At 52.2% G+C, this 18,022-nt stretch overlaps 1 long non-coding RNA gene and 1 pseudogene across 1 annotated transcript; both read right to left on the minus strand.

Moving 5' to 3' along the window:
* Positions 1–274: 274 nt before the first annotated feature.
* LOC101284224 (olfactory receptor 6-like) lies at positions 275–7,156 on the minus strand (annotated as a pseudogene).
* Positions 7,157–9,537: 2,381 nt separating this feature from the next.
* LOC117199882 (uncharacterized) lies at positions 9,538–18,022 on the minus strand. The gene is made up of 3 exons (XR_004481226.2): positions 15,984–18,022; positions 14,067–15,201; positions 9,538–13,801 (listed from the first exon to the last, which is right to left on the minus strand). It is a non-coding gene; the product is annotated as an uncharacterized LOC117199882 (long non-coding RNA).

The raw sequence follows: 18,022 nt of genomic DNA on the forward strand, positions 1-18,022 counted from the left end.
AGTCTCGAATTCTAGAAGCGTGACAAACTCCAAGCATGATAACTACACACGCACACACACACACAAGCATACCCTGGACACCAAACACAACAAGAAGATCTTGAAAGCTTCCAGGCGTGGGGGAAAGCCAGAGATTGACCAGGTCACAGGTGGTCGGGGGAGTGAAGGTGGAGGGGGACCTTCCCGGGAGCTCGGAGTGAGCTCATCCTGGGCTGAGGAGCTGTCCCCTGATCGGGTGCTGAAGCTCCCTGTGAGAGGCAGCTGGAGCCTTCGGAGTTTCGGCAGCTCCCACTGTGCTCCCGTCTCAGGGTGAGGGGGGAAGAGAGGAGCTTGCTGGCTGCACTGGGAGAGAGCCATGGCCTGCCTGGTGTGGGCTGGTGGCTGTGAGCAGATGCCGGGGGACGGATTTGAAGTTCCTCCCCCTGTAGCTGGTGCTAGGAGGGGCCAGGGGCCTGGTGGGGTTTGGCCAGGGCCTCGCTGATGTCATGGTTCGGCAGGCAGTAGATGTTGGGGTTGAGCCGTGGGGTCACAACAAAGTAGACCATGGACACCAGCTTGTTGAAGTCGAAGGAGCTGACGGCGTGAGGCCAGGCGTGCGTGAAGATGGTGGTGGTGTAGAAGATGGCCACCAGCGCCAGGTGGGAAGCACAGGTGGAGAAGGCCTTGTGGTGGCCGGAGCCTCCTGGAATGCTCAGCACTGTGGCCACGATGTGGGCATAGGAGACCACGGTCACTGGCAGGAAGGTCGCGAGCACAGCCAGGGCTGCCACGAAGTCCAGCACTTCGATGGTGATGGTGCCGGAGCAGCAGAGCCGCAGCAGGGGTGAGATGTCACAGAAGAAGTGGTTGAGGACGTTGGGGCCACAGAGCCTGAGGCCGGAGGTGAGAGCCATGGACACAAAGGAGACCGGGAAGCCACCCAGCCAGGCGCTGAGGGCTAGACTCAGCAGAGCCTCGAGTCCGTGATGGCCGGCTAGCGCAGCAGGCGACAGATGGCCAGGAACCGGTCACAGGCCATGGTGGCCAGGAGGAAGCACTCAGGGGAGTCAAGGCAGAGGAAGAGGAGCAGCTGGTGAGGCAGCCTGAGAAGGAGACGGTCCTCGCCGAGGCCAGGAGGGCAGCCCGCAGCTTGGGGACAGTGACCGAGGTGTAGAGGGTCTCCAGCACCGACAGGTTGGCCCACAAGTAGGACACGGGTGTGTGCAGTGGCTGGCTGGCTCTGATGGTCACCACGATGGCCAGGTTCTCCAGGACAGTCACCATGTAGATCGTGAAGAATGACCCGAGCAGTGGCCCCTGAAGGTGGCACAGCCCAGGGAAGCCCAGCAGGATGACATCTGTCACCAAGGTCTCAGTGGAGTTGGTGGAGTTTCTCATAGCCCTCCCTGGCAGGGGGGTCACTTCTGAGTACCCTGGACAGCGGGGAGATGCAGGTGTGATGTGTGCTGGGCAGGGGGCCGGGCCGTGAGAGCTGCATGGGGCACTGTAACCCTTCTCAAAGCCGCTGCAGCACTGACCCCCTCTCAGCCCAGCACGCACCTCGCCCTGAGCTAACACCTGGCAAGGGGGCCTCGGTGCCTGCACACCGCTGCGCGCAGATACACCTCTTACCTCCACACTCATGTGGGTGCTCTCAGGTGCGTACTGTTCCCTGTCCCAGCACCAGGTACACGGACAGGCATGGGAGTGCGTGTGCCCGTGCGCACACACACACACACACACACACACACACACAGGTGCACTCCTGCACACACCCCCAGGTACATGCACACACACTCACACACAGGTGTATGTGTACACATAGCAGGAGAGAAGACCCATTCTGCCTGCCTGGTGTGCCGTCTTAGGCTGCGTGTCTGGGCACTTCCCTGGCCTCCTCCACGTGGGCCCTCAGGGAGTGCTGCTCTGTGCTGCTCTCTGGCCAGGGCCCCTCAGGCCTCAGGAAGGACACCACTTCCATCAGATGGCCAGCCGGCTCTCCAGGGGTGAGCAAAACCTGGGCCAGGGGTTTGCAGGGCTGGGGGTGTGGGGGGAGGGGTGTGGGGGAGGGGGTTTGGGGGGAGGGGGGAGGGTTGATCCCCACTTTTGGTGTCCCCACATGACTCTCCGTGAACTGACCTGAGGTCTTTATCCTGTGTTTTCTGAGCATCAAAGTGGCCTTTGGGGGATGGTGGAATCGGTCCACTCAGAGCCTTTCAAGGGCCTCGCAGTTTGGGACTTTCGTGCCAGGACGCCCAGGAGTTGGGTGTCTGACGGATGGGCGAGTGGCAGGGAGGTGGGCGGGCTTGGGCGGAGCCGGGCAGTGCTCCCCGCTGGTGGGTGAGGGGCTCCTGGGGCCTCAGCTCCTCTTCAACCCCTCCCCCACTCTGCGAGGTTGGGGTCTGTCCAGCAGGACCGGGGGCGCGCTGGAGGGGGAGGGTGATTCCCGCCGGCAAGTGTACTTCTTGGGCAACCCTCAGCCTGTTCCTTCTACATTGACCTTCCCTGGGCCGGGGCTGAGCTGGTGGCTGCTCCGGGCTCACCTCGAAGGGGCTTGGAGACCCCCACTGATGGCGCACGGTGCCCAGCCACCTGGGAAGGGGCTGCAGGAGGGCTCAGAGCTGGTGGGGGGTGCAGAGGGGACTGAGGACTGTGTCCCAGTCCCTGGCGATGTGAGACCCGTCGGCGATGCGGCAGAAGAGGCTGGGCCTGAGAAGGGGCTGCAGAACCGGGGTTGGTGGGCCAGCTTGGACATGGGACATCAGGGCTGGGGGCTCCAGGAGCCCGTGCCCTGCTGTCTATGCCGTGCAACTTGGTGGCAGGTGTTGGGGGCACCCAGAAGGTGCTGCCCTCGTAGCACCCCCAGACCCTTTGCCTCAAGACCAAGGTCACTGCCAACCTAACCCACCCCTCCCCTCGCAGAAGGTCTCCAGGGAGGGTCTAGGGGAAGTGCCGCATCTCATTGGGTCCTGCTGCCTCAGGGCCCAGGTGGCTTTTCTGGGGCTCATTAGAGGCTTTGCCCCCCCCAGCCCTGTCTTCTGGAGGACGCTAATTGGCATTCTCACCAGCGGGACTCAGAGCAATTTGCAGGGTCCATGGAGGGACTGTGAGGGGGGAATATGATGTAAGGGGTGGGACAAATAGAGCCCGGCCTGTCACCTGCCCTCCAGGTGTCCTGGCCCTGGTGACGCCTGAGACTGGCTCCCAGTCTCAAGGCCCTTCCCTGAGGTCCAAAGGGGAGGGGCTGCTACCCGATAGCAATCGTTTTATTTCCTCTCCATGCAGAGCATTTATTCATTCGTTGGTATAAAATAAGGTAAGGGACTCTTGTAAACCTGCTCTCCACTCAAGACCTACACAGTGGCTAATAAGTGACCTTAGTTCCTCCCCTCTGCCACCCCTCCTTCCCTCTCAGAGGGACCACTCACGGGGGTTCCCCTGCTGCCTAAAGCATTTTAATTATAGATAACACATTGCTTAGTTTTGCTCGTATTCAAACGTCATAACAAAGGGTATCATGCTACGTGCTGTCTTCTGGGTCTTGCTTTTTTTGTTGCGAAGATTCTTACTCTTTGTGGCAGCTGTACTGCACTCATTCTGACACCTGCGCAGTAACATTCTATCGTGTCTGCCTCACGATCTGTGCATTTGTTCTTTGTGCGCAGCTCCTGAGTGCGGGGTGCCAGGGTTTCTCTTGCAGCCACCCCTATGAATGGGAGTGCTGGGGCTGAACTTCACATGCAACTGCAAGAAAATGCCAAGTTCTTTCCTCAAAGTGGCTGTAGGGATTACACTCCTACCATTGAACTACATCCTCTACAACAGATGGTGTTGGTGGATTTCCTAATATTTGCCAATTTGGAGGCTAAAAATAGCATCTCACTGTGAATCGTCTTTGGCTGCTTCTCTTGCTATGGTTAGTGTCAGTGAGTGTTTCTGCTTCTGTGAGATGCCTGTGTGTGTGAGTGTGTGTGTGTGTGTGTGTGTGTCTTTTGCCCATTTCTCTCCATGGTGCCACCTTTTACTTATTGATTTGCAGGAGTTCTCTTTATATCCTTTTCTAAATTTCTTTACTGAGGTGTAATTTACACAGTGAAGTGCACAGACCTTAAGTGTTAAGTTTGATGAGTTTTGACGAATGCACACATGCGTGGAACCCGCACCTCATCAAGATACAAACTTCCTTCACCCCAGAAGCATGCTCCTTCCCAGTCAACCCTTAATCCCCCACTTCGAGGCAGCCACTGTTCTGATTCTTTTCTTCATAGATTAATTCTGTTTCTTTCTAGAATGTAAGAGAAATGGAACCACCCAATATCCCCTCTTTTGTCTCTGGCTTCTGTCAGCATGTTTTTGAGGCATGTCCAGGGTGTCTGTGCCCGTTCCATTATATAGATAGACCATGGTTGTCTGGAAGAGTGTTATTTAATTTCCAAATATTTGGAAATTTTCTGGAGATATTTCTCCAGATATTTTAATTTCATTGTAATCAGAGCACATCCTTTGCATAATTTTGCATCTTTTAGAGTTTGAGATTTATTTAATGCTCTAGAATATGGGCCTGTATTGGGAAGTGATCTGTGTTCATGGGTCTATTTCTGGATCCTGTTCTGTTCCGTTTGTCCCTAAGCTCGTCCTCTCTGACGCCGCACTGCCTCGATTACGGCAGCTTTACAGGCTTGAAGCAGCTGGTGCGAGCGCTCTGACTGTTCTCGTTCTTCAAAGTAGCTTTGGCTCTTTTAGTTCCTTAGCTTTTCCATAAATTTTAGATTCAGCTACTTGATTTCTATGAAAAAAATTCTGTTGTAATTTTTATTGGAATTGCATTGAATCTAGATCAGTTTGGGGAGAATTAACATCTTTACAATATTGAATCTTCCAATACATGAACATGGTCTATCTCTTCATTTTTTGGTTCATCTTTGATTCACATCATTAGTGTTTTTTAATTTTTACCATGTTTTGCAAATATCTTTCCCCAGGTTATAGCTTTTCTCAGTTCCTTTAAGATGTCTTTTGATGAACAGAGTTCTTAATTTTTCAGTTATTTTAGAACAGTTTTAGATTTGCAGAAAAGTTGCAAATTTAGTACAGACAGTTCCCGTACACCCCATACCCAATTTCCCCTAATGCTAATATCTTACATTAGTGTGGGGTATGTTTGTTACAATTCATGAACCAATATTGATACATTATTATCAACTAAAGTCCATACTTTAGTTGGATTTCCTTAGTTTTTACCCAATGTTCTTTTCCTGTCCCCGGATCCCATCCAGAACACAACTTTACATTTAGTTGTCATGCTTCCTTAGGTTCCTCTTGGCTGTGAGTTTCTCATACTTTTCTTTTTTTTTGACAGTTTTGAGGAGTTTGGGTTATCTCTTTTATAGGATGTCCCCAAATTAGGGTTTGTCTCATGTTTTTCTCATGATTAGACTGGGGTTAAGGATCTTTGGGCGGAAGACTACAGAGATAAAGTGTCCTTCTCATCATGTCGTATCAGAGGTCCATACTGTCAACAAGGATCATCAGTGCTGGTGCTGACCTTGATCACCTGGCTGAGGCCGTGTGTCATCTCTCCTGTCAGGTTACCCACCAGCCTTCCACACTGTCCTCTCTGGAAGGAGATGATTACATCAGCCCACACTTAAGGAGTGGGTGGGGGGGGGCAGCGGTCACGCTCTCCCTCCTTGAGAAAGGAATATAGACCTAAATCACTTGCAGTTCTTTTGCATGGAAGATTGTCTTTTCTCCTCATTTCTTTATTTATCCAATCAGTCCTTTATATCAGTACAGACTCATGGATTTTATTTCATACTTTGGGTTATAACCTGATGCTATGCTAATTATTTTGTTGCTCGAACCATCCCAGCTTTTGTCACTGGGAGCTCTCAGATGATTCCTGGGCCCCTTGGACACGCCCCATCATTTTGGCTTTTCTTTTGAATACTTACTTTCTGGTGCTGAGATGCCCCAGGCTCATCCTGCACATTTCCTGCTATACCTGGAATCAGCCATTTTCCCAAGGAGCCCTGGTACCTTTTATTATACGATGATATTAGGAACCAACCTCTGGGGACTTCCCTGGTGGTCCAGTGGTTAGCACTCCGAGCTTCCACTGCAGGGGGCACAGGTTCGATCCCTGGTCAGGGAATTAAGATCTCTTGTGCCACGAGGCATGGCCAAAAAAAAAAAAAGAAAGCAACCTCTGGGTGCCAGCAGTGCCTGTCGCTACTAGGATACTGTTATCTCTAGGCCCCCTTGCCTGACAGAGCAAGGAGACCTGTGTGTACAGTAACCTGTGTGCACACACTACCACCCGTATTTCTGTATGCAACACCTGTATCTGTGCTAAGCCAAACAGGAGACCTTACTGATGTCTCCACCTCTGATCCGTCACCACATGGACCATTCCATCCTCCGTGTTGTGCTTATCTGTAGATGTCCACCCCGACAGTGAAACCCCTGGCTCCCACTGCCCATCATCCATTAACTTAATTGTCCAATTCCAGTGTACATGCAAAGTGGTGGTAGAATTGTTAACCTGTACTCTGTTAGGAAAAATCTTTGTCAACTAGAGCACAGTGCTGTGTAGTTTCTCCTGCCATTGGTCTTACAGACTCCACTCATTTCCAAGGTTACTTAGACTAGCACCTTTACACCCCACGTCCTGCAGTGAGGTTTTTCTTGCATTCCTTATACAGTTCAATTGTTTGCCACCTTCTGCATTCCATCCAGAGTCCCCGAGCCTCCTAAATGATTTTTTTTAAAGTTTATATACATTGAAGTTCACGTTTTGTACAGTAGAGTTCTGTGGGTTTTAACAAGTATCAATATCATGTATCCACCATTACACTATCACAGAAGAGTTTCGCTGCCTTAAAATCCTCTGAACTTCACCTGTTAAACCCTCTCTCCTCCCCCTGGCCCTTTGGCACTTACTGACCTTTACTGTCTCCACAGCTTTGCCTTTTCCAGAATGTTATAAAATTGGACTCACACGGTGTGTAGCCTCTTCAGACTGGTGTCGTTCAGTTAGCAATGTACCTTTAAGATTCAGCCATGTCTTTTCGTGGCTCGATTGCTCATTCCTTTTTAGTGCTAAATGACATTCCACTGGATGGAATTAGCACTAAGTGGACCACAGTTTATTATTTGCTCACCTATTGAAGGGCATCTTGGTTGCTCCCAGTTTTGGGTGGTTATGGGTAAAGCTGCTGTAAACACTGGCATGCGGGTTTTTTCGTGGGCATAAATTTTCAGATCAGTTGGGCAAATACCTAGGAGTGTGACTGCTAGATCACATGGCAAGACTACATTTAGCTGTTAGGAAGCTGCCTAACTATCTTCCACAGTGGCTTTTTCATTTGCTTTCCCGCCAGCAATGAAGCAGAGTCCTTTTGCTTCTCATCCTTGCCAGCATTGTGCATTGTCAGGCTTTTGGATTCTAGCTGTTCTTATAGGTGAGTAGTGGTATCTCCTTTTTAAAAAATTTATTTATTTATTTATTTGGCTGTGCTGTGGGGCATGTGGGATCTTAGTTTCCTGACCAGGGATCGAACCCGTGTCCCCTGCAGTGGAAGCGCGGAGTCTTAACCACTGGACCGCCAGGGAAATCCCTGCTTTTTTTTTTTTGCGATACGCGGGCCCCTCACTGTTGTGGCCTCTCCCGTTGCGGAGCACAGGCTCCGGACGCGCAGGCTCAGCGGCCATGGCTCACGGGCCCAGCCGCTCCGCGGCATGTGGGATCTTCCCGGACCGGGGCATGAACCCGTGTCCCCTGCATTGTCAGGCGGACTCTCAACCACTGCGCCACCAGGGAAGCCCATCCCTGCTTATTTTGATTTGCAATTTTCTAGTAAATTTTGTTGACCATCTTATCATAGGCTTCTTTTTCATCTGTATATCTTCTCTGGTGAGGTGTTAAAGGTCATAATTTTAACACAGTCAAAATTTTCAATATTTATTTTTTTACAATTCACATTTTTTTTTAATAAATTTATTTTATTTTTTTAAATTTAGTTCTGGCTGTGTTGGGTCTTTGTTGCATTGTGAGGGCTTCTCATTGTGGTGGCTTCTCTTGTTTTGGAGCATATGGGCTCTAGGCTCATGGGCTTCAGTAGTTGTGACTCGTGGGCTGTAGAGCGCAGGCTCAGTAGTTGTGGCGCATGGGCGGAGTTGCTCTGCGGCATGTGGGATCTTCCCGGATCAGGGATCGAACCTGTGTCCCCTGCACTGGCAGGCGGATTCTTAACCACTGCACCATCAGGGAAGTCCCTGATTCACATGCTTTTAAAGGACATTCTTGGCTACTCTGAGGTTAGAATAATGTTCATCTATATATTCATGGAAATATTTTAAGTATTTCCTTCTTTTTTGACATTCTTTTCTTTTTCCTTTTTAAAAATTGAAGTGAAATTCACATAACATAAAATGAACCAGTCAGCTCCCAATTTGCTTTCTGTCTGTGGATTTACCTATACTAGATATTTCATATAAATGACATCAATATGATATGTAACATTTTGTGTCTGGCTTCTTTCATTTAGTTTAATGTTTTCAAGGTTCATCCATGTTGCAGCCTGAATCAATACTTCATTCCTTTTTATGACTGGATAATATTCCATTGTAAGTATATACCAACTTTTCTTTCTTTATCCATCTCTTAGGGTTGTTTCTACCTTTTGGCAATATGTGAATAGTGCTGCTACGGACCTTCGTGTACAAGTATTTGCTTGAGTACCAGTTTTCAATTCTCTTGCACCAGAAAGTGATTCAGTTATACATACATATACATACATACATATATATATTCCTTTTCAGATTCTTTCCCATTATAGGTTATTACAATATATTGAATATAGTTCCCTGTGCTATACAGTAGGTCCTTGTTGTTTATGTATTTTATATATACTAGTGTGTATCTGTTAATCCCAAACTCTTTGGTAACTATAAGTTTATTCTCTATGTCTGTGAGTCTATTTCTGTTTTGTAAATAAGTTTGTTTGTATCATATTTTTAGATTCCACATATAATTGATAACATATGATATTTGTCTTTCTCTTTCTGACTTACTTCACTTAGAATGATCATCTCTAGGTCCATCCATGTTGCTGCAAATGGCATTATTTCATTCTTTTTTATGGTTGAATAATATTCCATTGTATATATATACCACATTTTCTTTATCCATTCATCTGTCGATGGACATTTGGGTTGCTTCCATGTCTAGGCTATTGTAAATAATGCTGCTATGAACATTGGTGTGTGTGTATTTTTTAGAATTGGTGTTTTCACTTTCTTTGGCTATGTACTTAGGAGTGGAATTTCTGAATCATATGGTAGTTCTAATTTTAATTTTTTTGAGGAAACTCCATACTGTTTTCCAAAGTGGTTAATATCATTTGCAAATATTTTTCTCCCATTCACTAGGTTGTCCTTTCATTTAGTTGATGGTTTTCCTTGCTGTGCGTACAATGGAATATTATTCAGCCTTAAAAAAGAAGGGAATCCTGCTATGCGCGACAATAGGGATGAACCTGGAAGACACTTTGCTCGGTGAGATAAGCCAGGCACAGAAGGACGAACGCCGTGTGACTCCACATATGCGAGGCACCAACAGAGTCAAACTCGTAGAGACAGAGGCGGATGGAGGCCGCCAGGAGCTGCGGGAGGGGAAAGGGGAGCTGTGTTTCAATGGGTATAAAGTTTCTGTCATGCAAGGCACGTTCTGGAGCTCTGCTGAACACGTGGTGCTTACAGTTAACAATAGTGTGTTTGCACCTTAATTTTGAAGAATGGGACAGTGGTGTGGTGATGGGGCCTGGGGTAGCCTTGTGTTCCCGTGCTGCACAATCCCGAGAGTGGATGGGAACCTTCCCCTCCCCCCAGAGCATGGTCTTTATTGTCCAGCTCGTTGCCAGGTGTTTAACGAGGCCCGGCTCTCGTCCTAGGTGCGCCATACCAGGTGTAAATGCAGCAGTAGGAGACACAGTCCCTGTCCACTTGAGGCATGTAATCCAAGGATTTCTCAGGAATTGCTCCACGGTCAGAAAGGAAATCTGGACTTAGCTGCCTGTATTGCAAGGAACATTCTTTAAAGTCAACATTTTAAGGAAAAACATTACACCCTGCACTTACATAGTAGGAAATTTCTTCCTGGTAACATCAGCTTCATCATTATCAATAAACAAGGTTTACTTTTGTTAAAATTCACCTTACATTCCCCTCCTCTGTAATTTGAATAAAGATTTTTTAAAAATTAATTAATTAATTTTTGGCTGCATTGGGTCTTCATTGCTGCATGTGGGCTTTCTCTAGTTGCAGTGAGCGGGGGCTACTCTTCGTTGCAGTGCACAGGCTTCTCACTGCACTGGCTTCTCTCGTTGTAGAGCGCGGGCTCTAGGTGCATGGGCTCAGTAGTTGTGGTGCACGGGCTTTGTTGCTTCATGGCATGTGGGATCTTCCTGGACCAGGGCTCGAACCCGTGTCCTCTGCATTGGCAGGCGGATTCTTAACCACTGTGCCACCAGGGAAGTCCCATAAAGATTTTTTGAAAAGGGAATTTTATGAGGTTAAGCAGTGGAAGGAAGGGCTTAGGTATAAATTTGGCCAACAGTTGTCTGGGCAAAGGAGCTCTAGGGTGTTGAGTGAACCCAGCTCATCTCCAGGCCATTTTTACTAATATTTTGAGGACAACAGAAAGCCCCTGAGGGTGGATGGGAACCAGTAAACATGCAAAGGTGGGGGGCTGTCCCTCCCGTAACCACGGTGCGTCCTGTAAGACGCTGTCTGAGCTTGGCCCTGCTGGTCCTGAAGAAGCAAAGCCACCCTCATGAGAAGGCCTGTGGGAAGGCCCCAAGGCAGGGCACGGCGGTGGCCTCTCGGGCTGAGAGCAGCCAGAAAGAAAGTGGGACCTCAGTCCCACAGCTGCAGGGAGACAAATTCTGCCTGAGGGTCCGGCCCTGGTCAAGCCTCAGATGAGAACTCAGCCCACCTGACTGCAGCCTGGGGCCCTGAGCAGGACCCAGCTCAGCTGTGCTTAGGCCAGCGTCCCACAGAGACCGTGAGATAACAAATGTGTGTTGTTTTGAGCCACTAGGTTTGTGGTGATTCGTTGCTCAGCGTAGAAGAACATAGGTGGTGAAGGGAAGGGTGGTGTAAGATTGAAAATATTTTTAGAATCAGCAGTTACCTGAAAGGCGTTCCTGTGTCTGCTTTAGCAGGTCTTCACTGAGAGTAACCTGAGACCTACAGCACCTCTCCAGGTCCACACAGGTGCTGTTGATCAGGACCAGGGGAGGAGCACAGCAGCCAGAGCTGGCGGGGCAGAAGAGAGCCCCCTCAGGAGTCTCCTTTGAGGTCTGTGCCAGTCGGTCCTGAATGTCTGTACAAGTGGCAAATCCCCGTATCATCAATTTTATTGATGCTCTCAAAGAACCAGCATTTGTTTTCATTGATTTTCTCTCTTTTTTTTCTGTGCTCCATTTCACTGATTTCTGCTCTGATCTTTATTATTTCCTTTATTCTGCTTATTTTTGTGCTTAGTTTATTATTATATTTCTAGTTTCTTAATATGGAAGCTGATATCATTGATTTAAGGTCTTTCTTCTTTTCTAACATAGGTGTTTGATGCTATGAATTTCCCTGAGTACTGCTCTAGGAGAATCCCACAATTTTTGATATGTTGTGTTTTTATATTCATTAAAAACAGTTTCTTATTTCTCTTGATTTCTCATTTAACTAACAAGTTATTTAGAAGTGTACTGTTTCCAAATATTTGGAGATTTCCCAGATATCTTATTCTTTTATTGGTTTCTATTTTAATTCTATTATGATCAGAAACATACACTGCATCACTTTCAATTCTTTTAAATTTGAGACTTGTTTTACAGCCTAGAATAAGGGTCTATCTTGGTAAGTGTTCCATGTGCACTTGAAAAGCATGTATTCTTCTGTGTCTTGTGGCGTGTCCTCTAGGTGTCAAGTAGGTCAAGTTGATGGCTGTTCAGTCTACTGTGTCCTCCCGCTTCTGCTTGTTCTGCCCCCTTGGGTTTCGTAAATACAGCTGTTTCGTCGAGTTTCTCCTGAGTCCTATGCTGGCAGCTGCTCGTCATCTTTCACTTCTTCACGCGCCTTCTCACCTTTGATTTTGTGCTGAAGATGATATTTGAAGCAATATTTGAAGGAATGACTGGCATTACTCTGATGTAATCCCTCCCTCCAGAAGGGATTTTTGTTGGTTTTTACTTCCTCCAGACACATGGTGGTGCTGGTTGTTTAGGATCCTGTGACTCCGAGTTCAAAGTCTGCACTTTCATGCTCTGAGGATTCTCGACTTGTTGTCCTGGGCCCCAGGGAGCTGGATCTTGCCTGAGTCACCCTCGTTCCCAGGGTGCAGCCCCTCCCTAGGCAGGCTGTGGGTTTGCAGGGTCACCGTGTTTGTGGGGTCTGTAGGGCCTCAGCTGGCCTGAGGGCCGAGTCTGGGCTCCCCGCACTAGACACCGGTGGTCTTTGTTCCTCAGCCTGGCAATTTCTCACTGACTCTTGTCCCTTTGCTGCTTTTAGGATTAAAACGTGGTTCACTCCCCTTATCTGGTTGTCCTCCAGGAAAAGGTTAATCTGAAGTGCTCAGTTCTCCAGCCTGGGTCTGGAGCTCCCCACGGTTTCCTCTGCGTCTCTGGTACTCTTGCTTAGATATCAGATCTCCGGGCCAATTCCCTGATTTTAAAACGTGTTTGGTATCCATTTTGCATGTCAATTCTTGCCTTGATTTTCTGAACGATTTCTTCAATTCACTTCCAATCCTTACTGAAATTTTATTTCTGCCATCATATTTCCAGTTTGCAAGTTTCTCCCTCTCACACTCTCTCTCTCTCTCTCTTTTTAAAAAGTTTTTATTGTTTCAACAATGCAATCCATGTTTTCTCATGTCCGAGGATATTCACAAAATTCTTTCCCTTTGAGCTCTGCTTCCTCTGACTTCCAGTCCTTCCTTAGTTTCGCTCCATCTTGCCTGCTAGAGGCTCTCATCAGATGTCTGGTGACCCTCAGCTCTCAGCCTGCACTGGAGAGGCCCAAAATGCTGACTATACCCAGGAAGGGTCACTGGGCTGGGGCACCCCACTGTCAGTGTCCTTGGTTCTGGGCATTCGTGGGAAGTTTTCTCAGAGAAGTTCCATCCAAGCTCCCATCTGGAGGGACCAGGGTGCAGGACTGGGGTCTCGCCATCAGATATCTGGGTGGGTCCTCCCTGGGCCTCTGTCTCTGGAGTTCTGGGCATGTGTCACCACCAGAGCAGCTGCTCTGCTCCCTCCTGTTGGGTCCCTACCCCCTGCCCCACGTCAGCCTGTCCCTCCGTCCCAAGAACGGGCCCTCCAGACATCCTAGTGAGCTTCCAGGTCTCCAAAGCCCATTTAAAAGTCAGTCCAGGGACTTCCCTGGTGGTCCAGTCGTTAGGACTCCACACTTCTGCTGCAGGGGTCGCGGCTTCGATCCCTGGTTGGGGAACTAAGATCCCACATGCCACATGGCGCGGGCAAAATAAAAGTCAGTCCACTCATTTGTAGTGTGGCTGGGGTTTTAGCTTTTTGTCTGCACTGTACGGGACTCAGAACGGGGCCCTGTGTGGGTCCACACACTTGACGTTGAAGTAACACCCAGTCGAGAGCCGGCTGCCCAGCGAGGGCGGGAGGGGAGCCGACTTCTGTCTTTAGGATCTGGTCCTTTCAAGCCTGTGAAGACAATTCCTTGTAACAGGGGAGAAGCTGCCGCCAGCCCTGGCCCCTGCTGGAACAGGCTGCATCACGTGTGCAGGATGTATCTGGAGAACAGAAACCTCAGCCTCGTATCTCTGCCCTTGTTTCGTGTCTGCTCCAGGTGGCAGGAACCCCCCGTTTTCATCCTGCAAAGACTTTAGGAGGTAGCAGGGCCCCGAGCTCCAGGGTGTGGGCTCTGGGATGGGCAGCTCGGGTTCAAACCCTGCCCTCCCCCGGCCACCTGAGCCTTGGACAGGACAGCTGCCCTCCCCGCGCCTCTGCTCTCTCAGCTGTCCCGCGGGGTCATGGCAGGACCCTGGCTGAGCTCACCTGCTACGGACCCTGGGGTGCCTGGTGGCTACAGGGGCGGCGGTGACTCCAGGCAGAAGAGGGAGCCTGATCAGACCTCGGTGGTGTGGTGTCAGCCGCCGGTGTGGCCAGGGCCTGGGTACCACTACCCCGGGCCCCCGTCTCCACTCTCCCACTATGGCTCCTGACAGCCATGTCTGCTCTGAGCTGCCGCTGACTGGCTGTGGGACTTGGAACAGAGATCTGTACTCACCCAGCTCCTGTTTCTCAGTCTGAAAGATGGAGCAGAAGGGCCACTTCTTTGATGGGGTGGGAGGTGGGCCTGAGTTCTCATCACACAGATGCACGGGGACAAACCACAAGGTCCCCGTCTTGCACCACCATGTACCAGTCAACACACGTGTTCCCCAAACCCAACATGAGCGCAAGAGCCACACACCGTCCCCCAGATTTAGATTCACTCACAGGTGCCTGCACCCTCCGCGCCCAGCCCACAGGCCCCCGAGCAGAGCAGGCATTCACGTGGACACTACACCCCCAGGCAGATGAAGACACAGAGACGGCAGTGCCCGTGCCCCAGAGAGACACTCAGACGTCCCTGTACACACGCCACCTGCACAGAAACACATGGACAAACACGGCTCTGACACAAGGGTAAACCCCCTACCACAGACACGCTGCCCTGCACACGGGGGCCAGTCAAGACACATACCCGGCTGCCGACAGCCCTGGCTGGCTCGCTGCCCATTGTTGCGGGAATGGGCACACACAGGCATGAGCTCGGACACGGGAACACAGGCACACACACCCTCAACTCCACCTGTGCTAAGACTGATGCAGTCTCAGGCGGTAGGGCTGGGTTCAAGCCCCAGCCCTGCCCACGCTCTGCTCACCTGTCATGGGGCACCCGACAGTTCTCTGGGGCAGGGGCCTGGCAGACGCGGCTCCTTACCTGGTCCCGAGCGCTCAGAGGGACTCAGGTTCTGCACGGGTGTTCGGTTGGGTCAGGGCAGGCAGAGGCTGACCAGGGGCTCCTGCAGCGTGTGTCCTGCTGACAGCTGAACCCAGCTCTGGACGCCGGGCCTGCGGATCTCCCCATCCCAGGACTGTTGTGTTCCCTGCGACCATCCAGGTGCATCCCTCCCAGGATAGAGCTCTGAGGATGCAAAAGGGATGAGCCTGGCTGCAGAGATTCCCTCCACAATAAAGAGACTGTCTCGGGGGAGAGAGCAGCCGATGCCTGAGATGGAAGCAGGCGCCTCCTCTGAGGTCCCTGTTTCACAGCAACGGGAGTCTGGTCTTCTGGGAAAGCACAGCGGACCACAGCCTCCTCTGCGCGGGGAGAGCGGCCGGGGGCTGGGCAGCCTGGGAGCCCACACCACCCACCTCCCAGCCCACGAGTGTGTTTCCAAAGGATAACCGAGTCTTAAATGGGAGGCTGACGTCAGTCCTCAGTCACTTTCTTCTCACATGAAAAGAGCCCACAGAAGGGAGAGGCAGGCGGGGGAGGACAGGGCCAGGCTCCTCCCCCCCCAGCCCCCACCCGTCCCAGGGGCCGGTGCACAAGACACCCACACGGCCCGCAGCTCCTCCTGGGAGGCCAGGCCTCCGCCCAGGGGCCCTCCTGTCCTGTGATTAGCTCTGTCAGCCAGAGTGGCGGGAATCAGCGCCCAGAGGGAAACCTGCCCTCCCCTGCTGTCCTTGTGGGACCACAGCCGGTGTGACAGAGGCAGGATGTGGGTGCAGGTGGACACCCTGCCATCCAGCAGCTGCTCAGTGCAGCAGAGGGGGCTTGGGTAGAAACCACTGCCCACCCCTGGCCAGAGCCGGGGGCACAGGAGCGGCCTGGGCCATGCCCCAGACCCTGCTGTCCTGGGTGGGCTCCATGCTGCCTGCTCCGAGTGGCTGGGGCTCCCGGCCGGCCGCATGGTCACCTACCTCCCTGCTCTCTGGTGGTCCACTGTGAGGGTCACATGAGGTGGACGGAGAAACCCTTTAGTGAGGCACGAAGGGGTGTCGGCCCTAAGACCCTCTGCCCAGGAACCCGCAAGGGGCCTCGGCCGCTTCCTGGCACGTGGGGCGCAGACCTCGCCATCAGTCTCTGTGCTGAATCAGAGAAGGGGTCCCACAGGCTGCAGGGGACAGCTTACCGGCCCCTTAAAGGTGGGAGAGGGCCCTGCTGCCACTCCAGCTGCCCCGCTGGTCCCGGGTGGGGGTAGCTTGGCTGTGTGTCCCTCTGCCCCGAAGTCATTTTACAGAAGTCCTTTACTCCTTCATTGTTCAGAGGCGTTTGCTGGGTCCTCACTGGTCTCCGCCTGGGCTCTCAACTTCAGATGCAGCAGTGAACAGACAAGTTCCTGCCACGTGGAGCTGGGGTGCTGGAGGAGGTGGATGGCAGGCTGGTGAGCAGGCCCTCCTGGGGTCCACGGGTGGTGACGCGTGCCGGGTGCAGGGCAGGGCTGTGGCTCGCGCCGACTCCTGAGGGCCCAGGGGCACTGGAGATAGCAGGGAAAGGAGGGCCAGGCAGAGCCAATGGTGACTGCAAAGGCCTCAGGGTGCTGCGGCGTGGGCTACGTGCTGGGGAGGGGCCTGGGGCAGAACCACGGCCGAGCTCAGAGGTGGGCGCCCCTCAGTGGTCAGTGCACATAGCCTGCTGGTGTCCTCGGCGCTTGGCTTTCTCAGGGAGAGGTGCAGGGCTCTGACCAGAGCGGGGCCAGATGCATCTTTGCTTTAAAGGAACGAAGCGCCAGGGTCTGGTCTGGGGCTGTGGCTGCAGGTTGTGGAGTGCACTCTAGTGTGACTGTGGCGGGTCAGTCACATCCACCACAGGATGGATTCTGGGCCAGACCCGTGGGCTTGGCTGATGGATTGGACGTAGGTGTGGAAGAGCCAGGAGTCCCAGGCTCTGGGAGCCGTGGGATTGAGGGGTTCGGTGGAAGTCAGAAGTAAGTTTTCTGTATGCTTATTTGGAGATGAAAGGACAGTCAGGTGGAGACGTGGACGTGTGAGACTGGAGTCCAGAGCTGGGCTGGGGGTGGAGGAGAGCCTTCGGGGGTCCGTCTGGGCACGATGGCATTTCCTCACGAGGCTGAGAAGAGGCCCAAGGCCTGGGGCCTCCCACGGCCGAGGGTGTGGGATGGGAAAGGAGCCTGGAGCGGGCAGGTGGCGGGGGGGAGGAGTGAGCCCCAGCGAGGCTGGTGAGGTTGGTCTTCTTTAGCTGTTGATGATGTCCTTAACCTCTCCTGGTCCACCATGTTCTCAGGATGCCAGAGCTAATGTATTCAGGATGTAATTTTAAGCGATTGAGAACGTGGCCAGCCCTGATGACCATGGGAGGACGCTGAGACGTGGTGGTGGTGTGGGTGGTGTGTCCACTCTCACTCTCTTCCTGCTGGGCCTGGGCGCAGCGGCGCAGCTGTGGGCTCCGGTGCAGGGCCGCCCACCCTGTGGACCTCTGTCTGCAGCACCGTGGCCTCAGCCTCCCCCGGCTCTGCCTGCGGCAGAGAGGCCTCTAGAACCTTCCAGGGGGTGTGGCTCCGGCCCCACGTGAGCCTCCCTGGCCGGCCGCCCGCCCGCGCCACCAGTCCGCTCAGGGCTTGCTCTCCTAGGGCCGGTCTCCCCACCGCTGCGCCTTCCTACCTTCCTGGGACCTGGCACCGCCGCGCACCCACGGAGACTCCCGGGTCGGATGTCTCTCCCGGAGGCCTGTTCGGCACGGGCTGCCTCAGGCTGCAGAACTGCTGGGACTTCTCGCTTGTTTGTTGACGATTTTGGCTCACGGTTGGAGATTTTCTTCTCGGGAGCCCAGGCATCCGTGGACAGCCCTCTCGGCTCACGGCCGCTGGTTCAACCTCCACTTCCCAGGGCCCTGGACCCCATGCCTCGTCAGCCCCTCCGCACTGACACCCCGGCTTCCCATGGCCCACAGCTTCTGCTCTTGGCCTGCCTGTTTCTTGGGTCACTCCCACAGCACCCCT

This window comes from Orcinus orca, chromosome 14, assembly GCF_937001465.1.
Source record: "Orcinus orca chromosome 14, mOrcOrc1.1, whole genome shotgun sequence".
In the NCBI taxonomy this organism is placed as follows: domain Eukaryota; kingdom Metazoa; phylum Chordata; class Mammalia; order Artiodactyla; family Delphinidae; genus Orcinus; species Orcinus orca.